General features: G+C 46.7%; 1 long non-coding RNA gene across 1 annotated transcript; it reads right to left on the bottom strand.

Annotated features, from left to right (window-relative positions):
- Nucleotides 1-270: 270 nt before the first annotated feature.
- LOC139828568 (uncharacterized) lies at nt 271-25,434 on the bottom strand. The gene is made up of 3 exons (XR_011740333.1): nt 25,332-25,434; nt 24,419-24,571; nt 271-11,285 (listed from the first exon to the last, which is right to left on the bottom strand). It is a non-coding gene; the product is annotated as an uncharacterized lncRNA (long non-coding RNA).

Raw genomic sequence — 25,434 nt, 5'->3', positions numbered from 1 at the left:
CAAACCCCAGCAAGACCAAAGGCGAGCAAAAGCCAGTGAGCTCTGGCTGCTGGAAAGGAGACCGAGGGGAAGGCATGTCACACAGGAATTGGTCAGGGATGTGGAATATAGAGAGTAACCTAAATGCCTTTGAGTCCTAGTCTGGGGCTTGAGCTGCATCATGACTGCTGGGGCACAATCTTGAACCTGCATCCTCCGATTGGTTGTGAAACGCAAGAAATTCCTCAGATGAACAAAGCATAGCACAAGACATCAGAGAAGAGGGGTTGGCATTTCTTTAATGTTATTAAGTTTTCCATAACATCAGTTTCTAATTTTGGAGTGGCTGATGTCAAAACACTTACAGCTCAAGCAGTGAGATAAGTTTGTGCCAGTAAATAGAGCGAGCTGGAAGACAGGCAAATTTATAGCCAGGGCTAATGACAGCCGAGCAGTGGCAACAGGAGATTGTCAAGCTGAGATCTCATCGATATCATGACTTGGTGGCTCTTGACAAAGTCCGACAAAGCAAATTAGATCATTAACTAATACACCCTGCTTACAAATTTGTTTCAAAAGAATAATCTGTCACCAAAAGCTGATGCTAGGGGGTGAAATGCACTGTCAGACACAGACTCTGTGGCATGACAACCATCCCCCTCACTTTATGGCTCCATAGATGTGATTTGGTATTGAACTGGAATATATTTTCCTCAAGGAAACTAATAAAAAGATTAGTAACTGCTGGAGCATTTTCAATAAAAAAGAACTCATACATTTTTCACTTTAATTCTACATTCTCTAACAAATTATGAATCATAAGTGACTATTCCAAAATAAATAGAAAAAAAAAAAAAGAGTGCTGCAAACTATACAGTTAGGAAGAACCAACCAAATTTTAGTTTATGTGGCCCCAGTGTCTCTCAGACCTGGTTTATATTTCCAACTCTGCTGCTGTAAAACAGAATTAAGCTCAATGGTGTGTTGGCTTAAAGGGGAGTTGCCTGCACTCAGCACTTCTGAAAATCAGGCTGAAAAGGAACCTCAGACTTACGTCTGATTTTTACCTGACTCACGCCTACGTGACCCTGCTGACTGCTGCAAGCTGCTGTCAACAGTCGCTGTCAGGAGAGAAAGAGGAATAATGCAAACCTCCCATCTCCTTTTAGAAGCCACTGTTCTTTCTGTTCCACTGCTGATGACATACTGCTGTGTACAGATGGACAGGCAATTTTTAAAACAGGGATTCCTGCTATTTACACAATCAAGTTTCAATTTCTCATCTTGCCTGACATGGCCCAGAGCATCAGGAAACACATTGATGGAGCACTTGCCAGACCCAGTTATGAATGTAAAGAACCCATCTTCCCATTAGCAACCACATACCATCCCCGGGGTAGCTGCAGTAATTGCTTACATGGGAAAATAATTTGTGTGGTTAGCTGCCTTTAACATGAGACAAAGCCCTTTTGTTATTTTATCAACCTGCCAGTTCCCATTTGTTCTTTCCTCTTCCTGCTGCTGTTTCCCCACATGCATTTCTTGCCTTCTCATCCTGTCTTTTCCCTTTTCCTGGATATATGTCCCAGGAACCTGCTCCTCTTCCACACCAGCGGATCTCTCCCCACTAACCGCCATGGTCAGCCCGTCTGGGCTCTCACTCATATCTCATCGCTATTCCTGCCCACTGGTACCCAACTGGATCCAGTGCTGCAAATCCTAGTCCTTTTGTGTGGTTACTGTTTCTGTAGAGTGTTGGGAGCTGTTACATGACAGAAGATATTCTTACACATGTTATTTAATTGACTGTTAGGACAAACAGATCTTGAAGAAATGCTGGTTACTTTGGTCCAGGTCTTTTGGAAGCAAATCTTCTCATCGCTGAATCCTGATCCCTCTGCCTTGGTCTTTCTGACTGATTCATTTCTTAAGTACCAGGTTGTTGCCTAAAGGGTATAATCATATAAATATAATCCACTGCACAGTGTGTGTTACTATGCCCACTCCACTGAGAATGAGTACAGCTCCTGGGTACAGAAATTACTTTCTAAGCTCAAAATGGAGCAGCTCATGCTTTTAGCTGAGAATGGTTTGGAGTCATTTTAGTAGGCTACGCAGATATAAACAAACACATACACTAAAACCCCTTACATGTCTGTTTTTGACATCACTGCCAGTAGCAGAAGAAAATCCCACCCCACAGATCCTGCTTGTTCTCAGGGGTCCCCAGACACCAGCAGGGCAACCAGTTGGTCATGATGCAGACTGCAAACTCCATCTCTTACTCCAGTACAGGCATGGCATTGCACATCCCATGCCCAAAAATCTCTTTATCTCACCTTTTCAAAGAGAAAACAAAGAAAAAGGAGATCTAGGCTTTGATCTACCCTCTGGCTATCACCCTGGATGGTATTTTCAGAGGGTATTTGGGGCTGCTGCAGGGTACCTAGAAGGCAGCTGCAGGGCTGGGCAGAGGAAACAGCTGGAGCTGGGGGGCTGGGGGAGGCTGTGAACATGCTGCTTAGAGCTGTGAGGAGGAAGGAGATAAACCAGACCTCAAGAGATAATGGGCTTAAAGCGAAGGAAGGCACATCTGCTGTAGGCGGAGGGAAGATTCTCGGCAGCAGAGAGTGCCGGCGCTGGGGTCGCTGGCTGTGGTTCTCCACCACTGAGGGCTCCAAGAATAGGCTGGACAAAAGTCTATCCGGAAAGACTTACATAGACTTGATCCTGCCCTGCAGCAGGAGTGGGCTGAAGAAACTTTAAGGGAGTCTTCCTACAAGTCCTTGTTTTACAGGCTTGCGTGGATCACATTCAGGTACACAAGTCTATAACATGCTAATTATCCTAAAATCTATTAAATGACAAAGTAACCTGAATTAATGATTTGATTAATTTCTTTCTTTTTACCAAGTGTCCTTTCTGCTGAAGTTGCTCTATGGTTACTTCAAGGGTTGTTTCCCTTCCCTGGCATCTGAGAAGAGAAAAAAATAATTTGATTTTTTTTTTTTTTTTCCCAAAATAAACCTAGAGAAAAAACCTGTACAGGAGAGGAAATAATTTATATCTCTTATGTTCATTTCTCCTAGGCTCCTACTTACTTAACCCTATTTAAACTTTCTATCAGCTTATGACATCCGGTGAAAGTACACTACAGCTTATTAAAATTTAAAGCTGTTACTCCAAGGGAAAAACATTGAAAGCTCTTTTATGGATTAGCCAAGCCAGCAGGATGTGGCTTCGACTTTGTATCCTTTTGATGGCGTAGCCCACTTGAGCATCTTTACAAAATAAAACTTCCCCATCACTTTCAGCCCATTACAGTTTTCATTCTGTGCACCAAACTGGTTTGTGCCAGCAGGACTATGTTCCACCCCTGTATTTCACAGGCTCTGCAAGAGGGTATCACACTCTAACCCATAAAATATATAAGCATATTTAAGCTGAAGTAAATGTGGAAGCAAATAATAACAAAAATGCTGTTCATTAAGAAAACAGGAGGATTACAAAAACTGGAGGATACCTGCCATGCATTTGCTCACCTTTGTCCTGTAGAAAGGGCATGATCTGAGACCAGCAGGACCTGCATGATGATTTGTACTGGTATTATCAACACACAGCCGAATCAGCGCAGCACCTTGGCTGCTCTTAAGTCAACTTTGTATTGGAAACTCCTTCCAGTACAACGCTGCTGCTTGTAGTATGAGTCTTTGCTGCAGTTTCCTACTGGCAGAAAAGAGCTCGTGGGGCGACTGAGCTGATTTCCTCTGCAGATACGGCAAATGGCCTGTTGCACAGGAACTGTTGCAATAGAAACTGCCTTGATCCTTGGCTTGCAAACTGCACCCCCAGAAAGACCTTGTAGGTACAAAGTCATCTTTTATTTACCTCACATTCCTGTGAAAGGGTGGTCTCCTCTGAGAAAAAAGCTGTTCATCTGTGGGCTTAATTTCAAATGAGCTCATTCAGTCACTGCTTTGTCTTACCCAAGTGCAGACATGTCTTGGGTCCCTGTCTCTCTGGTCCCTCAACTTCAAGTGCATTTAATTTCACTTCCTATGGCTTCCTCCCTGAGGGCTTGAGGGTCTGCAAGGGGCTGGTGTATCAGATTTAAAAGGGGGATTTCCAGGTCTATTTAAACTTTCTTGTTTAATTAAAAAAAAAAATTTCAAAGCCAGGCCCTTCCCCTATCCCTTCCCAAGTCCATCCTGGGAAATGCCCTTTCCAACAGGGACTGCTCATGATGAAGGACCTCTAGGCCTTCTTTATAGCCTATGGCTTCCAGATAGTTTCATCCTATGGTCCTGATAAAGAGAGTAACAGCCAGTCCTCCAGAGCAGGAGGAATATGCTAACCCTATAGCTGCTGCTCACTCCATCCCTCCTGCACCCAGAGGGTTCTGCTTCACTTTGCTAATTTATCTGCAGAAAGGTTTCACCTGAGCCAGAGGTCATTTTGCTGAAGGGGCTGGACTATCCTGCACCATCTCTTCCTCCAGCTCCAGGGTGGGCAGTGTAGCCTCTGGCTGAAGATCAGCACAGAGCTGTCACATTTCACACCACCGCAGATGTTTGCTGTGTAAATGTGTGCTGGAGGCCTTTAAAAACATGGCTTTCAGGCTGTGAGCTTGGGCAGCCTTTATTATTCATGAACTGTGAGTAGGGGCTTCAGTCATACAGCATCACGCTGCTCTCTGCCTACATGCAGGAAAATCTAGAAATCCAGGGGAAGAAAATGTTCATCAGTGCAAACTCACCATTCCATCAGCATGCAATGAAGACAGCATCCAGGCTGCTCTGGAAGCATCTGTGTAGGCAGAAGTCAATTCACAGGGAAAAAGGGGTGGGCAGGGAACAGGGCTGAGCTGGGAAACAATTTGTCACTTGCCAGAACATTTGTCCAGCATTGCTCGTGATGACACTGGAAGCCCAATTTGGGAGGGGGTGGTGAAGCGACCCTCCATGACTGATGCTCAGCTCTGGTTCCCACTGCTCTCCTCCTCCAGGAGCGTGGTGCAGACATGCGCATTCCCTTTCCTGCACCCCCAGAACCTCTTGGGAACGCCACCCCCGACAGACAATGCTCAGGGAAGTGTGGCTCGAGGGGCAGCTTCCTGGTTGGGAAGGCTGGTTGCTGACACACACCACCACTCAGACCATAGTGGTGCTACTTTGGGAGTAGGGACATCTGACACATATTCCACTGTCTGAATCACTAACAGTTTTTGGTTGTTTACAATACCTCGCTTATCTACCAGAGAGGGGAAAACCATATTTTTTTGCACTGATTTGGAAAGATCCTGGGCACCTGAACCCATGGGGCTTCAAGATACGTGAAACAGCTCTGCCTTTAGAAACTGTTCCAAAAACGGAGGTCAATCCTAGGGGATTTGTTACTGCACAGCCGCAGCGCTCCTATCGTACCACCTCAGTCTACAGACAACAAGCTGCTGAAGCCGCCACTCCTTTTTTTGTCATAACAACCCTTGAAACTGACTACCCATGAAGAACAACTAAAGCTTTTTCAGGAATAAAAAACATTTATGATATTGTCAGTCTGGTCCTGGGGCTGTGCTTGGCACTGTGATAAGTTACGAATGTGTGGTGACGGGAACTCTCTTTTCTATACCTATATCACATAGATTGCAGCAGCAGCCTCCATGCATCATGTGCTGCCAGCTAGCCAGAAATACCATCAGAACACATAGGTGTCCCACCAAGAAGCACACACGTGGTGTGATGCCTCTCAACACAAAACTCCAGAGGCAGGGGTGGAAAGCAGCCAGGGATGCGGAAGGGACGGAGTTTCCCAGGGGTTCCCTCTATCCACTCCCTTCTTATGGTGGGAAGGCAAAGGAAGAGGAAAGTTGTCCCTATAGAAATGCAGCAGCAGGATAAGACAGGCCTGGAGAGTCACAGCTCAGCATGAATTTCCCATACGGTGGCACCAAATGGTGACTCTACCTTGTCACAAGGGCAGCATGACAAGCCTGCCCATGCATTTTCTACTAATGTGTTTCAAGAGGGAAGAAACCACCCTCGCTGCAGCAGGAAAACAATAGCAGAGCTATTTGCACATTTTGGCAATATCCCAAACATCATTCCCAAAGGCAGGTTAAGTATCTGCTCCTCTTTCCCACCACCTGCCCAAACCCTCTCCTCAAGGTGGTCTGGAGTCACAGAGTGCTATTTCCAGGGGCCATGACCAGAGACATGAGTCCTCCCTGCCCAGAGCATACCTATGATAAGTTTAGACAGGAAAGGCATTTCACTGTGGGATTTTACCCTGACTGACACAGGTTAGACTTAATTTCCAGAGGGTTCGACTTGACCAGCTCACGCTTTGGACCTTTGCCCTTTTCATGCTGCAGCTTTAAGGCCAGAGAGATGAAACCGTGTGTCTACTGAGTGCTGGTCATCTACTCCAACATGGCATAGGTGTCTCTATTCTAAGATAATATCCTGGTTGTAAAAAAAAATATAACCAGGTGAGAGGTAGATGTGTCTGCTTCTGCTCTTGCTGCAGGGACAGAAACCTGGAAGAAGGAGATGCTGCAGATAGCAGGGAGCAGCAGGTAGGCATCTTTCCTTCATTTAGCACTCACCTTTGCACTATTTAGATCAGGCCCCAGGGGCTGGTGCTGGAAGGTGGTGTGAGGCTCAACGTCCTCCCTACAAGCCTTATTCCTGAACAAGAGGGCATTGTCCCTGCCTGCAGGAAGCCCAGCCTCATGATGCTGGGCAGGACAAAGGCTCAATTTACCCCATGAAAGAAGGGGCTGGAGGCAGCCAAAGTCCACTCTCCTCATCTGAGACACTTTGGATTTTGGAGCAGGGCTTGGGGCTGGCTGCCTTCAGTGAGAAGCGCTCTGGGACAGCGTGGAAGTGGGAGACACCAGGAGCTTTAGTGCTCCAATCCTCTCCATTTCCCATGGCATAAATCAACAATAGAAGCACTCTGGATACTCTACAGGCAGCTAACATAATAATTTTGTGTTTCACTTGATGTTTAAGTTAAAGCCCCCACATTGCACATCCACCCTAGCGCACAAGAGGAACAATGGGGCCTGATGTTTGGAAAAGCCACCTGTGATCCTCCAGCCATCTGATGGTGACAATGCTCTGTCCATTATAGAAGACAACATACAGTGTGTTGTCCTTTCCAAATGGTTTCTGCGCTCCAAAAGAGACCAGAGACTCCTAACTGAGGAAGAAATGACAGGGGACTTTCAAACATCCCTCTGAATCCAGGGTAGGACCTGCAGAGAGATAGGAGGGATCCCATGCCCAAAGCCATCAGTTACCTGTGACCAAACATAGGGCTGTGTCTCCCAGGAGTTGTGCCAGTCAGTGACAGTGACAAGATTCTTTGACTGCCCTCCTGGGTGGTGGAAAAGTTCCCTTGTTCCACAACCTCTCAGTTAATAGAGCTGAAAAGTGTTGGAATTAAGAAGACACAGGAAAAATTGTGGCATTGTCTGAGGGAGGTGGGAACATGGAACTACAGATCACTTTGTACATCTCAGAGAAGGAGGAGCTCAGGGCAGGTTGTGATGGGGACTACACAGGTATCTAACCTGGAATGAGTCTTAAAAGAGCTGAGAGAACTGTCTCAGTCCAGCCATAAATAGGGCAGTTTTCTAGCTCACCAGATAATGACTTGGGCAGGTGGATCCTGACATCTACCAGGCTGCTGTATCTAGATACAAGCACAGAGACATGCAAAAAGTCAGCCACAATGGAAACAAATAAAAGCCCCAACCCCGAAGTGCTTAATTGTGTCCAGAATTTAGCACCCACCATTTTTCACAGTGAGTAATTTTATCCATTTATGCAGCTTCCATTATTTTTTCTTTGCAAATTCAGTTCTTGGGAGGAGGCATTTCTCCAGTCCAGTCACGACTGATGGGATCATTACAATACATATTTATTGCTGTGTATTGTAGCTGTCAGCCTAAATCAGATCATTTTGGACACTCTGGGAGAAGATACAGTGAGTGTCTGTCACACTGGCTACAACGCAGACATGGATGGGGGAAGCAGGAGGTGATGTGACATGCTGAGCTCAGTGCAGTAGGAGATGGCCACACTGCCAGAAATAAACCCTGTCTTGCGATGGACACTCATTAAATACTTTGCTGGAAATGATTCCCTCCCTCCCTTCCAGGCTGTTCAGGCACTCATGTCAGAGGAATGATTGACATGAGTTTTGACCCTGACATTTGGGATTATGAGACATTACAAGTGCATTGCTGTCACATCAAATACCATCCCATTAATTCTCCAGTGAGCACAGGTCAGTGGGAGATAAAGCCCATCAGCAAGCAGCAATTGTGTTGATATTTCCTTGCTGTTAAATGCTAATAGCTCCAGCTTGTAACTTCAGCCTCATTATCGCACTGCAAAACATCCAGATATGGGAATTCTCTCTTGCAGCTCCTCAAACACTTCTCTTCTCCTTTTATATCAGAGTCCAATAAAGGGTATGGAAGTAGAGACAGATTTGATGTCAGATTTTGGTTACAGCAGGCTTCTGTCTACATGATTAATTGTGAGGTTGTTTTATCTGAAATGTGCATCGCGAAGGATTTATAAAAACAACTGTAATTAAACTCATACTGAGGCATTTTCTTTTGCTATCACACATAAGGACTGGGTTGCGTCTGTACAGCAGGCTCTCAGCCAGCTTATTCTGCAGAACTAAAAAAGACGCTCATGCTGTGGGCCCAATTTATGAAAGTTTCCTCCTAACAATGCAATCCCAGATTGATGAGCTACATAGTGCCTATTCCTAAAAAGGGATTTTCCATTTCTGTTTCGTTCTCCAGCAGGGGATTCCCTTTTAATTAGCTGCAGAAGAAAATCTGTGACAGAATCAGAGGCAGAAAGGGAGGAGAGTGTGGAGGTCAATTCTTCCAAGTCAGAAGGGTTATTTCTCAACAGCTGCTGCAGACTATTTTGCCCATCACTTCCCAGGAGAAAATAAGTTGCAGTCTTATAGAAAGTTTTGCAGGACTACTAAAACTTGAACTTGAAATGCTCTCAGCCATCTGACCTGCTTTCACTGTACATGGTGAATGAGACCAGCACAAAAAGGCAGTGATGGGAGGCAAGTTCATGTAAGAAACAGGACTTAAATGTTTAGTAGTGAGGATGATTCACCACTGGAACAAACTACCGACGGAAGTGGTGGAATTTCTCCCCTCTCCTGAGGTCTTAAAATAAAAAAATGGTCTAGTCGAGTAGGAGTTGCAGGGTTTGGCTTGGGAATTGCTGATCAGATCATCACGCCTTAAAAATCATGAAACTGCATATGTGATGTGAAGATACAGGGATCACAAGGCTGTCCCATGTTCAGACACACTGGCTGAAACCTATTGGCAACTCGCTGTATTGGAGCTACAAATGCACCATGTTTGTAATAGTTCAGACTGGCCCTTTTATTGCTGTGAAATCAGCAGGCAGGAGAGCAAATCCTTTAATGGGCGAGCTGGTGTCCTCTCCTGTGAAAGCAGCTATTTTACAGCTATGAGTGTTTAAAAGCTGACAAGGACATCTTCCTGCGTGCTTGCAACACCAGCCATAAACTACATCAGTATTTTTAAAGGCAAAATTGTAACATGTCATCAAAGCAACTGATACTTGCAATGGCAAGTGAGAAAGAGGTGTATGGGAACACCCAGCTTTTGCACTGAATCCACACAGAGATCAAAGTGCTTACAGAAGGGAAACAGAAGGAAAAATACACTGTCTGCATAGAGAGAATGAGGAGCAGAGCTGTCTCTTCTGTGTGACCGTGTGTGGGGCTGGAGCTGGGGATGCTACAGCTCCTGGTCCCCAGGCCAGGGTCTGCACCGAGCAGCACTGCAGGATGGTGCCATCAGCCCTCTTCTAGGACCGAACCCACCTTCCCAGTCCTCATGGTGGGAATGGTGGTCCTTGAAGCCACTACACAGTCAGTATCCACCTCACTACGGCCACTGTCACCTCAAAGGATAAAGCTCACACGAAGCTGACCCAACAGGCTTGAAAAATGTTTTCAGCCTCAGCACTCCTGAACGATGCAGGATTTGTAATTGCTGGGTCCCCATTGGCACAGTTCCTCTCAATCTGCTCCGGTAGTTACATGCTCTGCCCCCAACATGAGGAGTGCAGCACAGGTGGGATCCTTGGGCAACACAGAAAAACATGAAGATAGTTGAGTATTTACATCTGCTGTGGCTACAGCCTGCTTGAGACTAGCAGCTGTTTAAAACAGCCTCTGAAGTACAGCTCTGCTTTCACCCAAACCAGGGACCACCTTCCCTTATGGGGAAGTAACGGTCTACAACTTCTCTTCATTTTCTCTTGCATTTGGTGTGAAGAGCATTCAAATGCAAGAGTACACAAGTCTCCTGCCTGTCCGTGGGCAGAGAGATCAACAGTGCACAAACTATTAACTGAATCAAGATTAATTTTCCATTTCTAACCATTTGGGTTGATGCAAAGTAAAATAGTTCAGTACCTTCTCCTCTACCGCACAGGAGAAACTCTCCTTCCACCATGCTAGAGACAAACAGAAAACTCAGCTGGGTTATGCTTACACTTATATTAAGCCTCAGCAAGGATAAATGGGAAACTATGTATTGACTGAGACCCATCCAAAGGTCAGCAGCAGCTCTGCCTCCCCCATCCCTCTTCAAACGCCAACCTCCACATCGGTGTCTGGCCTCTTGTGAAGGGCAATGCATCTGCTGAATTTGACTGGGAGGGAGGCGCATGGCCCCTGCCCCAGGGCTGCTGTGCTCCTCATCACCTGGCCAGGCAGCAGCAAAACTTGTGACTTGCTCCAGCTGCACCTGAGCACGGGGGACACACGGTCCTGAGGGGAGCAGCGTGTGAGTCCTCCAGCGCCAGCAGCTTCGGTAGCACATCTTCCAGTTCAGGCCATGACCAATACTTCAACTACCTTTGAATTCAAACAAATTTAGAAGGATTTCATTGTTCATCTAGTGCTCGGTGTTATTTACAGAGCTGCATCAGCTTTCCACGCCATTTCTGGAGTTTTCTGCAAACACCAACGCTTCCCACTTTAATTCAGGGCACCTGTCAGCAGGGGAGAGACGCCCTCCTGGGCAAGGGAAATGTTTCACTTTCATCCAGCCTGCAGCTTTCATGAAGGCTGAAAGTTGAACAGTGCACACGGGTGCTTCCTGCATTTCTTCTCGGTGTGCAGAAGACAAATTCACTTTGCCCTCCTCTGGGAAAGAACCGGTGTACCTCAACCTGTGGAGATCCAGGGTGCCATGGCTTGCACTGTGGGGATTCCTAGAAGGGCACAAAAACAGAGGCAGCAGCAATCACACAAACACTTGAATTGGCTAAACATGCTTGATAAGATTTCTTCACCATGTAATCTGTATCTGGCTTTGTCAAGAGTGAGATATCAAACGTATTCTCCAAACAAAGGTGATCTCCAAGACATCTTACTGCAGAGCGTTCCCTGGACTCCTTCCCCATGCACTGCTGCACAGCCCACCTCCTCAGCTGCTCCTCACTGCAGATCATCCAGAAATTGCTTGCCCAGGGTAAGAGCAGCAAGACATTACATGGATTTGGGCATCTTCTGATGCAATTTAATTGCTGAAAACAAAGCAGAAGATTGTTTTCCCTATAAGCTCGTGGAGTTTCTAGGGATCATGTACATTTTAGAACTCCCTCACTTTGTAAGCACTGAATGAAACATTGCAAGTATTGGAAAGAGACAGAGAGAGAGAGAGAAAGACAGTGCCAGAGATAACGAGATAAGAAAAGCAAGGTGTGATCATGTGCCTGATCCTGCAATCATTATCTCAGATGGCAATTCCCATCGCTTTCATCAGGGTCTCAGGCAAGAGCAGGAATGCTGGATCTGGCCCAGCATGTGTGATGATATCAGTGGTTCATTGTCACAGAGCTGGGAATTACTGCCAGCATGTTAACATCCCCTGCCACCCACGCTTTTATTCTGTATCATCACATGCTCTAGAGAGTCGCTCGCTGCCGCTATGCTCTGCTCAAAACACCATGGATGTAAAGCTTTGGTAAAGAGTCCCCAGCTTTGGGTTTCCTCCTGCCATTCAAGCCACTTGAAACCGCTACCAAACCAAGCTATAGGGCTCATCCATACCAACAGCCCACGGCAGGGCTCAGCAACCAGAGGCGTGTGGAGGAGAGATTAGTCAGCAGGCAGAACGGCTCGGCTCCCCAGCCTGTCGATCTGTTTGTCTCATTTGAAGCATGATGCAATCTGACAATGGTGTGAGGGTGCAGGGGTTTCATTATACACCCACTCACGTCTACATTTTCTGCCCCTGATCTGCTGGGGAGCAGCATACTTGCAGCACCAACAAACATCGGCAGGTTTGGGAGCATTTGACACTCACAGCTGTATCTCTTGGTGCTATGCAGATCTATGTAGTCATAAAGTCAGACTGCATTTTAGAAGAAAATGTTATATAAGAAACAGGAAAGAGCTTGCATCTTCTATCACCACTCATACGTGGGCTTTACATCTCTCAAGGCAGAGGAGATTTGGTTCTTGCTCTCCTTTGCACCCAGAGTTGCAGCGCTTGCTCCTGAGATTTCACTCCTGTTTCCAGCGAGAAGAGATGTTGTAACATTGCTGGTGCAGACACAGCGTTCCTGGTGAGCACTGCAAACGTGGGAGGGAGCTGTGCACACTGCTCCCTCCCCAGCCTTCAGCAATGCTCCCAGCGACTCTGCAGTGAGCAAACAGCTCGCAGCATTTGCCCCTCAACATCAAAGTGAGGAGGAAAGGACACGGCCTGATTGAATTTGCTCATGGTCAACAGCAAACTTTACATCTCCCTACCACTCTTTGTACTCTATTTTACTGTTCATTTTCTCCTGGACTCTCCCACAGGTGGACTGCCTCCCAGTTCTGATAAGAGCATCATGCTCATTAGGGTAATTAATTAGCTGGAGAAATATGGCACTGAAGAACCCAAAACCAAACAAGCTTCACATTCCCTTTCAGTAACTCCTGTATCAGGATTTGCTGAGATTTGTGTTTTTCCATTGCATGTGTGACTCTCCACTGCCGGTTCTCTCCCCTGCCCACTGATCCTCCATGGATGTGCCTAGAAACAAGGATGAGAACTGACACTGCCCTAGGTCAGTTCATCTGTGAGGACTTTCTGAGTCCTCTTCCAGTCAAGCCCCTGTGAAACCTCATGTGGACTTCACTGGCTGTACAATGTGAGAAGATATTCCTTATACACTGGGGCCTTAGATGACACAGAGTCCTGGTGTCTGGTGTTATGTATCTACCACAGGACCCGCTGTTCTGCTGGCCAGTGACCAGTCTGCCCAAAGGTGTTTGATATCAAGAGAAATGTCTTGCAAAGGTTGCCCTTCCCTAACTCATCAAGACCGTATTGCCACCTGACCAGCACCCAGGCACTGCGAAGTTTAATGCATGTCTGATATCTCTTTGACACCTCAGGACCTTCCCTGATCCAGAAGAGCTCTCCCTGTTTTTTTGCCCCTTCTTAGTAAAGCACAGTGGAAAGAGTAGAGTAACACACCATAAAAGCCAGGTCCCTCCAAGGAGCTCTCCTTCTCAAAGCTGCGTGCAGAAACGGGATATTTGGGGCCCCTTTGGATTGCGCCAAGAGCTCTCCAGGGCAGCACTTGGACCAGTGAGGGCAGCCTGCCCACCTCCTGGGTGGCCCAGCCTTCTGCATGTCCTGATTTCATACAGAATGAAACCAGGGGAGCGAAACCACTGATGAGTCAACACTTACTAGCCAAATAGGACCCAGGGGAGGTGAACTGGGAACTTGACCCTGAAAGCAGACATGACTGGGCAAACGAGTGGCTGCAGAGGAAAGGCTGCCTCAGCAGTGCAAGGGGCAGCATGGCAGGGGGCAAGTCTGTCACCTGGAGACTGGCAGATCAAGATGAAAAAAACCACAGGCTCTTGGAGCTGGAAGAATGCGGTAGGTCAACAGAGGCTGGAAATAAGTACAAAGCCGTAGGTTGCCTTTCAAACTTGGCATTAAAAATGAACAACAAAGCAAAGTCAACAAGCTCCTGGGGGTACCAGGTTTCCAGGCAGTTGGGTCTACAAACTCATAACACACTGAGGCACTCCAGGAGAGCTTAACGTTAATTTAGGTCAGCACCAAGCAAACACTGCAGGGTTTGGGTAGCGAAAGGTTCCAGAAATGGAACCCCACCATTTGCTTTGCTTTGCTGCAGCTCTCAGTCTGCCAAGTTCAGGGCTGGGAAGGGCACCCAATGCTGCACCCTCCATGCACCCATGATGCCAGGGTGCCTGGGCAGGGTGGATGTAGGACATGGAGTGGTGGTTCTCTGCCAAACCCTAGCCCAGCATCTGAAGATATTCTGCTTTCCACACAGCTCCAACTCCGAGAGCCATGTTACGGTTGCACATCCAGCCGTGCAGCACGTGGCTGCCCAGCTCCCTCCTCACCCTCAGCAGGAGCAGAGCCAGCAACACACTGTGCAATAACCCAGAGCAGGATTACAACCACTTCACAGGTTTCCCCTGGAGACTCGCAGGAGATTGAATTTGTTATATGTTTCTTGTTTGGCAAGTCCTCAGTGCTCTTTCATACTGAGGGGTTACGGCCACCCTCTCATGACAGAGCTCCTGGCAGCCCAAAACCCAAACACAAGTTGATCTCATTTATGCCCAAACCACCCCAAGGGTCCCACTCTTTGGGGTGCTGACTGAGGGAGCACGTGCGGGTAGACAGACGCAGACAGGGCATCGCAAGGGTACACGGTCTGTTGTGTCCTGCTGGCCAGCTGATGTCCCACTTCCTATTTTAAAGCTGTTTTAATACCCCTGAAGCAAACGGATCTAAAAAGTGGGATGATGTTTTAGCCCAAATCTGTGCGTGCATGGGAAGCGCTAATTCATGCCAGTGCTGAGCTGAATGATGCCCAGTCCTTCCTCCGCATCCCAATTGCTTCACAGCCACAGATGGCCTTCGGCAGCTTCTTGCAGCAGGGGCTTCACCACTTTGTGTGCTCCCACGTTAGCTCCATGCACAGCTCCAAAGGTGGGCAGAGAGGTCAGTGAGCTGTAAACACTCACCCCAGGCCTCCGCGCTGCCCCGTGGCTCTAATTGGCAACAGATGAAGCCAGACTATTTCCTGAGAGACAAGAGTTTTAACAATCCCTAAAGCCTCTTAGGCAGCAGCAATATCCTAAATGGAAGCTTTATTCTCCGCACCACTCAACAGAGCCTGTATTCAGATGTGAAATGCTAGAATACTCACTGAGGAGCCATGCTTGGGACTGGAAACCTTCCCTGCAGGCTTGAGGTGTCCTGGATCAACCCTGGAGAACTGCAGAAAACACTCTCAGACCCCAAACCAGGGGTGGATTCAGAGGTCCCCCTTGAGCCCTGGACTCCCAAAACCCACTGAGTCTCCCTGTTCATGGGGGCAGCTTTTGTGTCCTGATCTGTCTCCTGCGTGGGAGAGCAGTGGCACATGGACATTTTTCCAGCACTGGTGGTGAAATCCAAGAGTGTGACCCTTGGTGCATGAGGACGTTTTGCTGTCTAGGAAGCCAGAAGCTTCCCTACACTTGTCAGCCAGGAAGATGGAGAGCAAAGCACTCCACTTGTCCCCTGTCCCACACCAGGGGTGGTGGGTGTATTACCAATGAGGGCAGCAGGAACAAATCTGAGTTCACTGCAGCCACCTTCCCCCTGGTTTCGTGCATCCCAAATCCCTGTCCCCCAGCCAGGGCTGCACAGCCCCTGCAGCCAAAGGGCAAGGGAGCAGCTGCCAAGGGCTCACGTGAGCTCGCAGCATTCCTGCAGAAGCTCCTCTAATCCCAGTGACCTCGGCAGGCGGATGGCAGCCAGTTGCCATCACTGCATCCTAAGCTGACCTGGCTGCAAAGCTACGGCAGCGTTAGCACTGTGGGGGTTAAAAGGGGAAAGGAAAAAAAAGAAAAAGAAAAAAAGGTTGCTTGGCCAGTCTAACTGCATTTGGTTGATCTGATCTCAGGCGGCTGCTAAGACACAGCATGCCTATTTTTCACAATCAGCTTACTGCACAAGGACAGCGTTAACTAGGCTTTACTGGATTAAAACCTGCCAACTAATTCATAGAACCTACCCAACCAGTACAAGTGGTCTGAGCCTCTGTGCTTTGTTTGAAACATTTTAGCTGGTATTAAATAAAGGGGAGAACCTGAGGAAGGTGGAAGGGTACAAAGGCTCTATTGACCTGTCACCATTAGGAGTAATCCCACAGTGAAAGGTTGAGGTAAATAAAGAGGCTCACAGTCTAGGTGCGACAGGTTAACACAGAGCAGAGACATAAAAGCACTGAGCACAAAGACTATATCTTGACAGGTCCCCTCTCAAACTGCTCAAGGCTCTTTCTGAAATCATTGGCAATATGGTGTAATGTCAGCTGCAAAATTGAAACTAAACTGGAATTTGCTGATAAAAGTTGTTTTTAACTCAGCCTGGAGGTGCTAATATAGGTGGATATGTTGAGGGGCTGAGCGATAATGCAATATTTATTTTAAAAGTTCCAAAGCGCAAACGTCAATGGCAGTAGAGCCACATTAGATAACACTGGTATGAGCAAAAATGGAATTTCACCAAAGCTGCAAAAGGAAATGTAAAAAAAGTTATGTTTACCGAAAAAACCCCATGAGAGAGATCCCCACAGTGGGGTACAGTTGGAAACCCTCAGCATCCGTGACAACACAACAGGGCAAACCCAAGTTCCTCTCCATCCGAGCTGTGGGTCATCACACATGCTATAACCTCTCATCTAAGATTCTGTCTGGAGTCCCTGTAAAGCACAAGACATCTGATTTAAATATTTAAGGTGCTCCCCGTGAAGATGAGTGCTCTACAAAGAATTGCTCCACATTCCAGTAAAGTTCTGCTGGTCATTTATCAAAGGGGTCCTCAGATCATTTAAGATAAGCTTCTGAACAGGAGAGCCATTCCTAAGTGCTAGAAATCTTTGCTTAGGGAAAAAAAACAACAACAACAAAAAAAACCAAAACAAAACAAATAAACAAAAAAAACCCCAACACATCCAAATCCAGATGCCTACTAAGCCCCCCTGCCCAGCCCTCTCATCATCACATCTCCACTTGGGCACAGTGCTTTAGCCCCAGTCCTCTTATTTGATGCTATGGGGTTTGGGGACCCTGATTTAACCACAAAATCCCAGTGACCCAGCCAGGAGGGCCTAACCCAAAGTTTCTGATTAGCTTGTGAGGTGGTCTCCAAGCCCCGCTCCTGTTGTCCTACAGATTACCCCAAGGCAGCTGCTTTGGTTAAAGACAAAGGCAAACCATGTAACCTGAAGGCTTTGATGGAAGAAGGAAACAAGAACCTAAATGTATTCTCTTTGCATGGAAATCCTGCAGTGAGGGAAACAGGGATGTGTGTTGACTCAGGATTTGTGCATGTTTGAGGTCAGCAGAGCTGATATTTGTGCATTGACACATTAGATAATTAAACACCAGCAGAGTCAGGTGTTGGCTGTAAGCTTCTCCTTCCTCCATTCAAGTCTCCACCTCCTAAAATAGGGGATGACCTTTGAATTCTCAGTGATACCCACATCCTCATATAAAGATAGGAGCTGCTCCTCACCAGGGTGGACAGAAGCTACTGCAGCTGCACTGGTTTGGCCACAGCTCCTACCTACATTCTGTAACACAATGTCTGGTGACTTCCCATAATGGGCCCTGTTCCCTGAACTACAGAAGTCCCCAGGGCCTGAAAGAGGGAAGTGGATGTAGATGAACTAGAGCAAAATAGGAAAAGAAAAAAAAAAAAAGCCCAGGAATGTATTAATCCACTCTAAGGACCTGCAAGATGACCAAAGGATTCATGAATCAACATCCCTCTTTAGCCAGCTAAGTCCTTACAGTGGTCAGTGCTGCTTGTCTTGGTCCAGACACACCCCAGAAGGAGGTGTAGGAAATAGTAAATGGGAGGACCATACCCAGGCATTAAGGCTGATATTACACTGACTCCACAAACCCAAACTGGCAAGTTGCACATTCCAGGCTAAGTCCCTTGGCAGGAGTTGCCAGACGGCCGGTTCGAGCACCAAGTATTTATCACCCAGCTCCCATCCGGCTCCCACTCCGTTTGGTGGGACTCTGTCCAGGAGATAGATCACATTTGCTGCCGCCTCCCTGTTTATGCTGCTGCTAAATTTGCACATGAGCAATGTGTTGAGGTAAAGCCGCCAACTGCTCCCCCTTGGCAGCAGCCAAGCAGCCTTTCCTGTGGTTTGGAGGAGCGGTGGGAGGCAGCAGGGCTGGGCCAGAGCAGGAGCTGGAAGGCACCAACCCCAAATATTGTTTTGTCTCCCACCCACTCATGCTACTATTGGCACGTTTATTCCTGCAAGCACCAATCCCTTATGACTCAAGCAACACAAAACAGACCCAGCTCCTCTGCAACACCCACATCAAGGACTCCTTCCTACAAGAAAGTCACCCCATGTGTAAGGTCTTTCCAACAACAAGCCTCCTCCCTCATTCCTTGAGTCCTCAAATTCATCACTGACACCTCTGCTGCGAGCATTGCTCATGGGGTCTTATTAGCTGGGGCAATGCAGCTACAGGGGAGTCAATCCTGCAGCAGCAGCAAAGAATGGCATTACACCCAACTCAAGGCAGCAAGCAGAATTGTACCTGGGAGGCTTCCAGAGCTTAGGACACTGTGATGGGGAGCTGTGGGGCAGCCAGCGATATCTGAGTGGAGCATAAAGGTCCAAACAGTGAATATTTTTTGCTGGTTATAGTCTTCCCTGCAGCCTGCATCTCAGTTTCTGCACCCGTACAAAGGGGCTAATGATGCCCAGAGCACAAACCATTCTGCATTGGCAAAATGCTTCTTGTGGAAAGCTTGAGCACGGCACAGGTGCCAACTTTCTGTGTTTTAAAAGTGGCACATGATATCCGATGCTTAGTGTGCATGAAAAATGTCTGTGGACTTTTTGTACTGGAGCACTGTAAAATCACACCCTGCTGAGGGTTCTCCTATATGCACTGGTCCTACAGAGATGTGGGAAGGATTCATTACCGAGACATGCACATGGCTGAGGATTGTTGTAATTAATCCTTCTCTGTGATGTGGAGGTACTAAGGGACTCCAGCCTTTGGCCAGACTGGCAGGAAGCCAGATACTGGATTAACACAGACCCAAAAGACCATTTCTGTCTCAAGGCATTTATAACCTAAGATGCTTAACAGGAATCATGCAGCAGTGAAGAATCCAAAGGGAAGGTGCAGTAGTTACACATGAATGTGGAAAATATTCTGGGCTATTACAAAGTCAACTTTGCATACTACAGTGAAGAATTTGGAGGGAATAAAGCTAATGGTAATTTGTAACACCTATGTAGGACGGATCCAGCATCCTTCCCAAGCTGGGGCTATGCACTCTAGGATTCCTGGGGTATTCAGAATACAAAGCAGTAGATTTAACAGCTAGCTGTTTTCCCCCAGCCCCAGTTCAGTGAAACACAGAGCAGAGCGAATGCACATGCCAAAGCAGGTGGAGAAGGATGTGCCCTACATGCCCCTACCAGCTCTGGTTCACAACAGCAGCACTTGAGCCGCACTGGAAAACCAGACAGCTATCTACCAGAAATAAATATATACAGCAGTGAAACTGTACAGAAAAAAAGCTCCTATTTCATCTGAGACATCGTCTGGGGTTGTTCCAGCATTAGACACACCAGAGATCGGTTGTTCTTAGGTTCTTTTTGGTGTTCTCTCTTGAAAAAAAAAACCCTTAATTACATCCTAAATTAGATTATAGACAGGAAGGCTTCAAAATAGGAAAATCCAAACTACTTCTGCTTCTCAGTTGCAGAGGAACTCTTGAAAAATCTCTTAGACTCTAAAAAACCCCCAGAACCTTTCATGCTATCCGTTTCCTTGCAGGGCATTTCAGGTATTCAGGTATTGATTCCCTCTTGTCCTGTTGCGTAGGGCTTTCCCAGGATTGAACAGGAAAGCTCAAAACCCAGTCAATAACTCCATCACTGCTGTGAGCTTTCTGAAGTTTCGTACAAGACAATGATTCATGAGAATAATTTTGTTACCCGATGAATAGCATTTGCAGAGAGAACAGACTGGCTGTCAGGAAACCACTGCTTTGTTCCCGTATCTGATTGTGACTCGGTATAATTTTTATCTCCCTGTCAGCAAGTCACATTTTACCTCCCTGTTTCTGTCACTTTTCCCTAATTTTTCTTTTCAGATGGGCTAAATTGTCTAACGCTGTCTCCTCCATAATGGGGCTGGGCTGTGGCTCCTGAAAACTGCTCTGCTGCTTTCCCTTTCCAAATGAAAGGTGAACTGGGAGAACAATTTCACTTCCCTGCCTTTAACATGTCACAAAGCCTCTTAATTCTCCTCCTTTGAGAGCGGGGTGCTATTTTCATATAATAAAATAGGTACAATGGGAGGATAAGTCAGTAAAAGTTGTTACTAAAATCAGAGGGATGTGGTTTTGCAACAGCTCAGAAAGGCTGTGTAAAATCATGTGTCCCCAGAGCGAGGGACAGAACCTCTCTGGAGTGGAGATTTTAGCAGTGTTCCAAACATCCTCTGCTCAGAGGAAACCCCGTTCATTAGTATCTTATACAACATAAAAGCCTTCTGCTTTTCTTTTGGTGGGGTAGAGAACAAAAGTTATTCCAGTTTATATAAGCAGGATCTCAAGATAGCTATTTTTTTCCATAAGGAAATATGCAAGTTCAAGGCTTTTATTTTTAATACAGAAGGAGTCTCAAACTATCCAACCGAACACAACATGAAAACAGTCACCCTGGGAGAGACCAAAGATCCCTCTAACCCAGTGCCCTGTCTCCGAGTTGCCCACAGCAGATGCCTAAGGGAAAAGTGTGGGGTTGAACAGGCGGTGAAGCTTCCCCAGCTCTCCCTTCTGTGGCCAAAGGGTTTCCTGAGGCAGAGACATTGTGTTTATGTCTAACCATCCTTGACAGATTTTTTTTTTTAATTTTTAAACCCTGCATCTATACCGCACAGGCCCTGGGCTAGTGGGGTGTGGGATGCAGGGAGACAGGAGCCTGAGTGCTCCCACCTTTTGTGGGAGCACAGGACCACTCCTCCCATCCCTGAGACGCTGCTCAGCCTCTGCTGGGATAAATGCCCAGCTCACACCTGCCCCCCACCTTCTGACACAAACAAATGCCCAAGAACCATAAGTCATCTGAGATTTCCCTTCCTCAGGGCCTCCCTCTTCAGCTGCTGCTTGTGGTAGGAACAGAAATAGGTCAATACAAAGAAACTAATGAAAATCCCACCCTTCATTAACAGTTGCTTATGATATTGGCTCATCCTGAGTCATGATACAACTCTACCCGGTAACCCACATATAGTACACAGGATATGTTTGCACTGCAATCAAAGAAATAATTGTTGAGATGTTTACTGCAACCAGACATTATATAATAGTTGTGGCTAGTCTTACTGGCTACATTGGTCACATAATTTAATATTTCCATGCTGATAACATAAGAGTAACAGGAAACAAACAAGCAGAAAACCCACAGAAATCCAGTCAACAAAAACCCCTCCAAACAAATTTGCATTGATGTTGCTCTTCCGCCTCAAAACTTCCTCCCGTGTATCTCTCTAGAGAATCTGGAGCACTTGCTGGGACCATCTCTGGCCAGATTAAAAAACATTTAGGCATAGAGAGCCAGAGCAGGCTGTCTGGTCGCAGTTTCTAAAGCAGTTGACTTTTTAAGGTTAAGAAATCGATACAGGAATTTTAAGCTTGGGTTGAGTTCCCAGAGAAGCTACATCGTTAGGGTGGGATTCGTCTTCTGCCTGTGCCTGTTTGACATTTAGGAGTTTGGTCTTTCCCAGTTATCTAAGCCCCTAAGCAAAGATTCCTCCAGAGAATGACTTATCCCACATTAAGATGACAGCTAAGAAGGTAAGTAAAACTGACTTTCACAGGTGCTTCTTTTCTTTAACTACAGGAAGAATTATACAACTAGTTTATACTTCATGTTTTGGTGATTAATACCAGGTGAGAATTTCATTTCTAGATGCCCATATTTGTCTTTTATATGTGACTTAAGGATTGAGTATTTCAGATCTCCTTCCAGATAACAGGATTTTGGTTTTAAGATGCTTTTGGAAATAGTCCTCTAAATATATCTTAACTATGACTACAATGAGGGACAGGAAGCAGCAATGCAATGGTCCTTCTCCAGTTCTGCCCAGGAGCTCTTTGTGTGTTTTTTAGCAAACTGCATGAACACCCGATGTTCTAATGCAACACTGAGCTGTTTCTCTCCAGCTCAGTCACCGTCCGAGTGGCAGCTCCTTACCAGGAAAGGTTTCTGCAGGGAGTCCTGCTGCCACTGCTGGTGATGCTACAAGAGCTCTGGTAGGGCACACAGCATCTCAGAACACCTCAGGTGGTCTCTTGAGGTCTCAAGCCCCACTATAAATGGGCACAACTTTGCATTTTGAGGCCTTCTCCTGTTAAGTTTTGAGTATCCCTGATTATGGCAATTGCATAACCTCCTCAGGACCCTGTCCCAGTGTCTGGCCACGTTGCATATAATGCCTATATCCCTACATCTGCCTGAGAGGGCTGCCCTGACGTGCAGGGATCTGCCTTGGTTATTTTTAGCCACCGTGAGCTCACCGAATAAGAAAATTTCATATCCCTCTGTATAAAACCCTAATTATCTCAATGCCTAGACACATTATAATTCAAATTAAAAACTTCGTGTTCTATCCTTCACTCAAAGTATCCTGTGAAAACACTCTACCTGCTGATTATGGGTATGCACATGGGCCTGCTGGGTTTGTTTTTGCTGTTATTACAGTGTTGTACCTGGCAGGGCGAGCTGAGAGGTCAGGGCTGCAGATCAGTAAACAGGAACAAAACTGGGAAATCTTGAAGACAACTGTAAAGCAGAGTTTTTCCACTCAAAGTTTGATCTATTATTGTAATGAATGTTGCATCCTGCAACAGGAAGGTAGAAAAATAACAGGAAGGATTCCAAAGAGAAGAGGACAAACCTGCAGTCAGAGAGAGCTGGACAAAGAAAATCTTTGCAAGCTCATCAGCTTTGACTGAAAAATAGCTTTCAGCTCACCCTGCATAATGTGATTTACATGCTGTTCAGAGAAATCATTAGACGAGGTAGTTAACTGGCTCTGTTATGTATTATGCTACAGGTGCAAGGTCTGGAATCCCACATAATTGCTGTGTAGATCTAGATTTAGCTCATCATCATTTTTTACATTAGGTTTCAAAAGAACAGAAAGAGCTTTGGAGCTGCCCTATGCTGGGCTGTGAAGGCAGAGCCACTCTCTCAGCTTTAGCAGTGAAAGGGCTGTGGGCTGGCAAGTCCTGAGAAAGGGATGCACAGCTCACACGTGGGCAGTGCTGCATCTAGCTGCTACCACCAGGCAGCCATATCTAGTATTTAGAAGAAGAAAGTAAGCCAGGATAAGGACCACCTACTAGTTGCCCCTCTGAGTACATGAGGAACCTTCCCCTTGGGGAACCTCAGAGGCTCTCCAGCCTCCTAACCCTGTCATAACCAGACCCATGTGGAAACTGAAGCACGGAGAGGCTGAACGGTTTGCCTGAGGTTGCGTAGAAGGTGGCGGCACAGCTGGTACCACACCAACATTGCATGAACCCCTGTCCCGGGCTTTAGCCACAAAAACATCACCGTTACATAGTTAGATTGTCTTGGCAAGGGGAGATCAGTTCTCTTTGGAAGTTTCTAGGAAAGCCATGCCCTTGAGACTTTTTAGATAAGTAGAGTCCAGGGAGTTACAACAGCCTGTGCTGATACCATGCAAGGGGCACACATACCCAGTGCTCAGCCAGACTGTCCGTCCATGCCGCGGCTTTGCAAGTGCCTACAATCACACCGAGTCCCACCAGCCGCTGCTCGGGGCAGTGTGTCACCGCGTCCTACTAACCACGTCCTGCCCCAGCAGAGTGACCCACACTGGGCTGATCTGCAAGTCCTTCAGCCTAACGCAATCCCCACTGGGGCAGCCAGTAATTAATGCCATGCTAACCACTATCGGGGTGGGGTGCAGGGCGGAACCACTGGATGAACAAATAAAACCAGGACACTGAAACCCTTCTAGCAATGTCATCTCTACAGACAGCAGCCTGTTTTTCCCATCAGGGCCCACAGACACCCCAAGAGCAGAGTTGTGATGGGGGTGACTCACGTGAGCTGGACACACCAATGTCCCTGCACACAGGAGGGCTGACATGGTGTGACACCGAGCGCAGGTGAACCTCAGCTGTTGTGGTGCTGCAGCTTTGGTTGGGTGTTTGCTGTGCAGCAAATGAAAAGGGGGAGCAGAGAAGGGCAATGCTGTGGCCACTTGCTCTCACCTGGTGGGGGTGAAACATCCACTGCAGAGCCGAGCTTCATGCTCTGGGTTTTGGTGAGTCCCAGGTCCCCTGACACCGATGGTGTAGCACTGCTCCTCCCATGGTACTGCTGTCCTCGCTCTTCACCCAGGTCCTTTCAAAGGGATTCCCCTTCTTGCTCCATATATAGAGGAGGAATAAGGCACAAGATAATTTTTGTCACTGTTGTATTACCTATTCACCTTTAAGACAATATTTTTATCTCTTTTTCTTTTTTATGAAGGAGAGGTGAAAACCTCTGGCCATGGGAAACCAGGGCTAGCCTCCTTCAGAAAATCCTCTGATTAGAAGCCAAAATTTAAGATTTGTTTATTTTCTGATATTATTTTCTGTGAGGTAACAAGAACTTGGCCTTTACTGTAGGGAGGCAACTTCCCTAAGAAGCAAACTGAATCTGCCGTCATGAAATATAAACCACCTGTTATCAGATGTAAGGCCTGGATCCAGCTGGGGACCCTCTGTCCTCAGGGCTTTCCAGGTGCCAATGAAACAGAAAGCCCCTGTCTCAATAAGCTTACAATTTAGGACAGAAAGACAACAGGTGGATGCAAACAGATGCCCTAGGAAGCACCACGAGGCAAGAAGAATCACTAGACTTATTGCAGAGCGTTAGCAGCTCCTTGGGAGAGAGGTCACCTACTGCTAGTTTAAGGATTTAACAACTGAGTAATGGCATTGTCAGGCAAGGAAGGTAGGAACTGACATCTTGGGCAGGAGCAAGAGATGAGGTGCGTCTAACTGTCTCCTCTGAATCCAAAACGAGGATGGTGCAGGAGAGTTTAGGTTTATGCCATAGAGCACAATTTCCCAAGTGATTGAGTCTTTTGTGGTTGCAATTTGTTGTCTTATAAAACGAAAATTATTTCTAGATTACCTATGGAATTAGCCATTGTCCTGTTGCTGTTCAAAAAAATAATGGAGTAAAGCAACAGTCCTGAGCAGCAGCTTTGAGAGCCTGGAGGAGAAATCAAAATAGA

The sequence above is a fragment of the Patagioenas fasciata genome, chromosome 8 (genome assembly GCF_037038585.1).
Source record: "Patagioenas fasciata isolate bPatFas1 chromosome 8, bPatFas1.hap1, whole genome shotgun sequence".
In the NCBI taxonomy this organism is placed as follows: domain Eukaryota; kingdom Metazoa; phylum Chordata; class Aves; order Columbiformes; family Columbidae; genus Patagioenas; species Patagioenas fasciata.
Note: the sequence above shows the minus strand (reverse complement) of the source record. Positions and strands in the feature narration are given on the sequence as shown.